We start from the raw sequence: 6100 nt of genomic DNA, 5'->3' as shown, positions 1-6100 counted from the left end.
CCTACCCTCTTTCTCCAGCGACGTTTTCATCCCCCTTTTCCATACTCGCGTCTACCTATACCCCTTTCCCTCGTCTCTTTCTCTCACGTTTTTTTTCACGCTTACGTTCCTTCCAGCTTCTTCTCGTTTTTACCTTTCGTTCTTTCACACCTTTGCTTTCTTCCACCTTTTCTTGCCTATTCGCGCGCCACGATGGCTTCCAACAGCCGAGTTCGACGCAGTTGCCGAACTGAGAGTCTCGTTTGACTTACGACCAACTCGCTGGGGTGGAGTCTACTCGGTTCATATATTTCTCGGAACCTGGCGGATCCGGCGTCCTGCGCGACGTCCACGGTTCTCTATTCAAGGCCTGGTGATGGTTGAATCTACTACGGCATTGAATTTTACAATGGGATTTTATAACGAACTTTAGTATGATAATGGATAGTTGGTACATTTATCAACGTTTTATAACAGTCTGCAGCTTCGATATATAAGGAAATATCAGTTCCATAGTCGAGATGTAGCTTTTAACACTTTGACTGCCACGTGGATCATATATGACCCACGGTTTTTCCTGTGACGCTACGACATTGGTGACCGGAGCGCTTCAACTTCCTACAATTATAAAAAATGAATGAAAATTGACAGTTAGGGTATTTTCAATATAACCGATAAATAGAAGATACTTTGAAATAAAAAGTGCCCCTTTGAACAATTGAATATTTCTATTAGAACATCAATAAAAAGAAAATGAGGTTAAATCTTGCATCTAACGGTGCACTGTGTTTGCATCCATATCTTTGAGGGGTAATCTACCAATATTATTATAAACACACCTAAGAAAATAATTGTGAGTGCTGCTTTATAATCATATAATTGAGGTTAGAAGTGTGAACATACCTTACTGTTATATATAAAATGAACAAATGTTGTTTACTAATATCTTCTACACGTTTCAACAAAATATTCTGCACGTTTTGCTTGCGACGAAACAACGAATGCGAATGGTTTGTTGAAATAAACGAAGCCTTGTTTTGATATGTCGCTATCAATAGTTAGCAAGGCGCCACGGTGGTCACCCGTGACCACCAATAAGATAAACGGTCCATTGGGAAAGAATGTCGTCTTACATTATCAATTTATTATTATTTTGCCATTATATGCTTTGAATAATAAAAACACTCTCGTGGCGTCCTAAGCGAAACATGTGATTTCAAAGTGTTAAATTATTTCTATTGCTATTGAAGATTTTGAAAAGTTACTAACGCTGCATTGCAAAGTTATCTTCAATTCGTGATGTCGCTTAAAACATCATATACAGAATATAAGAAATAGATATTGACACGCAAAACTGAATTGGTGGCCCTGAAATTATCTTCAGGATATTCTTACAGATACTTTGTAGGTTAGTTAGATGCTGAATTTAAGCAACACTCGGTATATAAATACTTCAACAAGAGAAGCATAATATCGTCTAAAATTAGAGCAACCGATAATTACTGAAGCAGTACTTTTGCCCTTTTATATCCGCTTTCCTGAAATCCTTTTCATAAATTGGCGGGAAATTCAAATACAATTGGCAGGCGATTTTTACATTTAAGAAACCTAAAGCCGTGGCGTCCTGAGCGAAACGTGATTTCGGCGTGGCAGTCAAAGCGTTAACCTACAGTTGAATACTCGAAGACGAACGCTCGAATAATCTGAATCGTTGCCCATTAATGCATTGCAATCGTTTCACACTCGAACGAAACGCAAAAACCTCGAATCTTCTGGAGATTCAGCGGCGTTGCTAACGGTACATGTGCAGAACAAATTCTCGCGGCGGGAACCGGCGAAAATAGGGGGCCCGCGGGACGAGCTTTCCCGTTACGTAGCCTCTCACCAGCGGTTTGCCATTTGAAAGATATTTTTTTGCTTTGGTGTACGGGTCGCGAGAAAAATAGCCGCGAATTGTGAGCAACGGCACAACGAAAAGCAATAGAGGAGGAAAGAGGGGGCGGAGGACGTATCGTAGAGGAAGGCTAGACGAAGGGAGTCAGGGGGACGAAGTGATGGATGAACGCGGGCCCGTTTCTCGAGACGAGCCTCGGCGGACTGACATGTTTATACGAAGGCTGTCTGTAAAGGTGGCCGTAGCTTTGCTTTCCCGCTCCTCTTTTGTACCGTACGTCTCAAGCAAAGCGTCTCTCGCTTACGATTCCCGTTGCGTCTCTTCTCTTCTCTCCTCGTCCATTGCCTCTTTCTCGATGGGCCACCGAAAAGGGGAGCTTAAATGGGAAATAATACAGTCGCGTGATTAATTAAAGGTGACGCGTTCGCCCACCTACGAAGATCGCTAACCGTCTCGCTCTCGCGTGCGCTATTTTTCTCTCAGTCTCGGATCATCCTCTCGCTTCTCATTGTCCGCCACTTCTGTTAGGCTCGCTGGTAACCTACATATCCGGCTGGAATAAAGCAGCCTCGTATTGTCGGCCATAGCTTGAGTAATAACTGTGCTTTGATTTCTCGAATTTCGCGCCACTTGCACGAGCCTTCGCGATTAATAATGTTATTAATAACCACGCGATCTCTGTATTTGCGACGCGACGCTTCTACAATGTTGGCATACACGTTCCCACTCGTAAGAGGGACGGATAATGCGTTGTCGGTGAAAACGCGAAGGGAGTTTAGACAGCGTGGCTTAACATGATTGCGAGAGGATCTTGTTGGCTACGTGAATGACGGCAATTGGAGGTTAGTTTAGCGAGGATTAGGTTTAGAGGTGGCGCTGTTAGGCTCTGTCAATGGTACAGTGATATTTAACCCTACAATCCTCTTAACGCTATATTGACAGACTAAATAGGTTGGCGATAGAAATACGTGTGAATAGAATGTATGTAGAATGTAATACAATATATAATTTTACTAGCGTAATGATTATTTTAAACAATTTTGGAGTCGCTATTTGATAGTTTTATCTATTGCAATAAATTATTAATTAACGTACAGAATAGAGAGTTATTGTGCTTCAAAGCGATAGATACAGATTTATGGAATATTTCAAAATGCTTAGAGTACGATCAATAACGAGACTTATATATTTGCTATATTGACAAATATTTTATAAAGTAGAATACAAAGTTAATCGCAAGCGTTGCTCGCTTCATGATATTTGTTATAAGATTGCGCGATACTGCGGTACCGATACTAATTGTTATGCTGATTCGCTACACTGATTCGTTATATTTATTCGCTGGACTGACTATGTCTGGAGAATACGGTCGTCTATTTATACTAGTGGAGGGGAGGTACCGGGAGATTTGAACTTGTCGTCGGTTGTAGGTTGCACGTAGCAGCGAAATTGCCTTGTCCAGAGTTTGTTTATTACATTACGTGCGTCGTACGGTGTTAATCCTCTGTGGCAAAACAACTATGTCAGGCATCTTCGTATTGAAACGCCCTGTGACGCATGTGCCGCTACATATATTGCTGAAAAACGTATAAAGTATAGTATTCATTGCATAGTAGTTATAACATTATGTATTTAATGTATGAAATAAAGCTTTTTATAAAAATATGAATTTGCTTAAACATTTGCAGTCTGTATATAAGTTAAAATAAAAGACAGGAAAAATAGAAAATATTTTAAGATCATATTAACATCTTATGATTTTTATATAATACTCATCTTCAGCAAGCAAATCTTTCTTATTGGTTTTATATGGAAACCGTATTGACTGCCTTGTGGGAGGTGTAATCAGAAATCAAATATGGCTGTGTCACTTTTTATGGAAGAGTTAACAGAGGGTAAAGTGAGATAGATCCGCTTATTCCCCGAGCAAACACAAGGCTATTTAATCATCGGTGTACGTGTGTATTTTATTCATGTTTGCAAAGACGATAGACAACGAGTGTTTGACAATTGTCCCTTTAAACTGTCCATAATGCCTTGCTGTCCCGATCGATTCGGTGTCAGATTCTTTCAATCTGTCTTCTATGAATTTTATACTCTAAATTATAGCGAAGCAAACAACACGATCGGACGACAATATCAAAAGAAAGGAAGATTTTCCACGAAGCGTAAAATAACGTAGCGTAACTTTAACCGTGGGCGTGCCAGTCTCCGGACATGAATAGAAAGCACCTTTAATTAAAAAGGAAAACTTACGACCTTGAGAGGAAGATTACGAACGTGCACGCTAAGCGCTGCGGCTATGTATCTCGCTCTTTCATTTCCAAATCCATCCCCACTCTTCTCAATTGCGAGGAACGAGATAACCTAGAAAACTTAGAAAGAAAAAGAAAATACACCAGCTATTACGAACTAAGCAAAAATCTCCTCTTTCATAGATAATGGCTCTGTTTTCACGATGCTGGGCTAACAAAGTCGTCGCGGTTAGATTTTCAAAGGTAAATCGCGGCTAAGCTCGAGTGCCGCGGGACCAGAGGCTCTAGTTGACCGAGTTCTCTCGAGACTAGCGACGAAATTTTCCTTGGAATATGAATAAATTTATCGAAAAGCCCGAAGACAGTGGAGCGTGCCGTGGGGTGGTTCTCGATGGAGGGCCAAATGATGGTCGAGGGTGGGGAGGGGGGTTGCGAGCTCCGGGGCCAAAAAGAGTTTGAAACTGCTCGAGCACCCCTATATTATAAATATCAGCCATGAAAGATGGCGCAGACAGCAGCAGGGAGGCAATGGGTCTGGGGGACGGCTGGGTAAAGGAGTGGAACAGAACCGGAATTAGCATAATCAGAATAATTTCCACCAGCTGACAGCGCCCTCATTCTTTTTCCTGCGACGCGATTCTTCCGCTGCTTTATTTTCCCTTGTTTTCCGCCTTCCGCTGGCTTCTCTATGCCATCTCTCTCTCCCTCTTTCTCTCTGTTTTTTCGTCCTTTTCCCTTTGGGTTGCCTCTTCTTCTTACTTCTCGTTCTTCCCCAATTCTCGCACCGTTGCCGCGGCCACTCTTCGATGCATCCCGCTTCGGCCGGAACAACTAACAGCCACATTTCCTTCCGTTTCCCTTCGTCGATGAAAACTTCCTCCCGTTGATTCTTCTGCCTCGGCAATTCTGCTTTGAACCGTGTTTAAGGATCTTCAAAAAACGATTCTGACTATATTTCAATCTCCGTTCAATATACACTGTGATTTCTAAATAATCGTATTATATTGTAGAACAGCAAGCATTCTGCAGTCTTTCCATTTTTCAGGTAGCGCTTTGGTAACATTATTTTTCATCTTTTTATCTGTTTTTAACAAACTAATTAATCTCATGATTTTTATCAAACTTTATATTTTTATGAACGCATTTAATGAAATGTAACTTACAGAAAAGTTGATTTCCATTAGGTTGTCCGGAAAGTTTCTTTCGTTTTATGAGAAATAATAGACGCACAAGGATTTTTGTTTCATATTATTTTATCGAATTACGTACGATCAATTTTGTTTTGTTGAGATAAAACAGCGCGATATTTCACAGACTTGGTTTCACGTTTGTACGAAGGTACACTGCTGTTTGCGAGAGAAAGACACCTTCCGCATAACCTAATACATCAGAGCAAATAAAGAGTTCGATGGAAAATGATCTCTAATCTGTAAAAATTATTCTAAATATTAATACGTTCGATGCTAACAAAATACATCTGTATTTACCTGTTTCCTGGAACTGCACATTTTATTCACGAGAAACGCCTTTACTTTGANGCAGCGATGATCATTCTAACGATTCTCCACTGTTTTGTTCAATCGCCCAATGGAATTTTTTGAAACACACGAGAACTACAATTACACTGGTTGTGTTAGTAGCACGATGTTACTTATTGTTACATAATCAATGACGTGGTGTAACGTATACGTGAATGCAACAAATATATTTAAATACTTTAGTATATATTCTTATAAAAACTTGAAAATTCATAACGAAATCTCTTAGAATCTAAATAATATAATCTCCATTAAAACAAAAATACTTTTAGTCTTACTACTCTTCGAATATTAAGTCGTCCGAAAAGCTTCTTTTATTTTATAAGGAAATAATGGACGCACAACATTTTTCGTTTTCTATTATTTTATCGAATTACGTATGATCCATTTTGTTCTTGTTGAGAATTTTTTATCTTAATAGCCGAAATAATGGT

The 6100-nt window shown here is 39.9% G+C and overlaps 1 long non-coding RNA gene across 2 annotated transcripts; it reads right to left on the bottom strand.

Moving 5' to 3' along the window:
- Nucleotides 1-3106: 3106 nt before the first annotated feature.
- On the bottom strand, nucleotides 3107-5698 carry LOC122577374. Of its 2 annotated transcripts, XR_006320241.1 has the most exons (4): nucleotides 5616-5698; nucleotides 5292-5555; nucleotides 4130-5209; nucleotides 3107-3450 (listed from the first exon to the last, which is right to left on the bottom strand). It is a non-coding gene; the product is annotated as an uncharacterized LOC122577374 (long non-coding RNA). The 2 variants fall into 2 exon arrangements; XR_006320240.1 differs by having other exon boundaries at nucleotides 3107-5209.
- Nucleotides 5699-6100: the final 402 nt, after the last annotated feature.

This window comes from Bombus pyrosoma, linkage group LG18 (genome assembly GCF_014825855.1).
Source record: "Bombus pyrosoma isolate SC7728 linkage group LG18, ASM1482585v1, whole genome shotgun sequence".
Classification (NCBI taxonomy): Eukaryota; Metazoa; Arthropoda; class Insecta; order Hymenoptera; family Apidae; genus Bombus; species Bombus pyrosoma.
The sequence above is the reverse complement of the archived record's forward strand: the minus strand, read 5'-3'. Positions and strand labels throughout refer to the sequence as shown.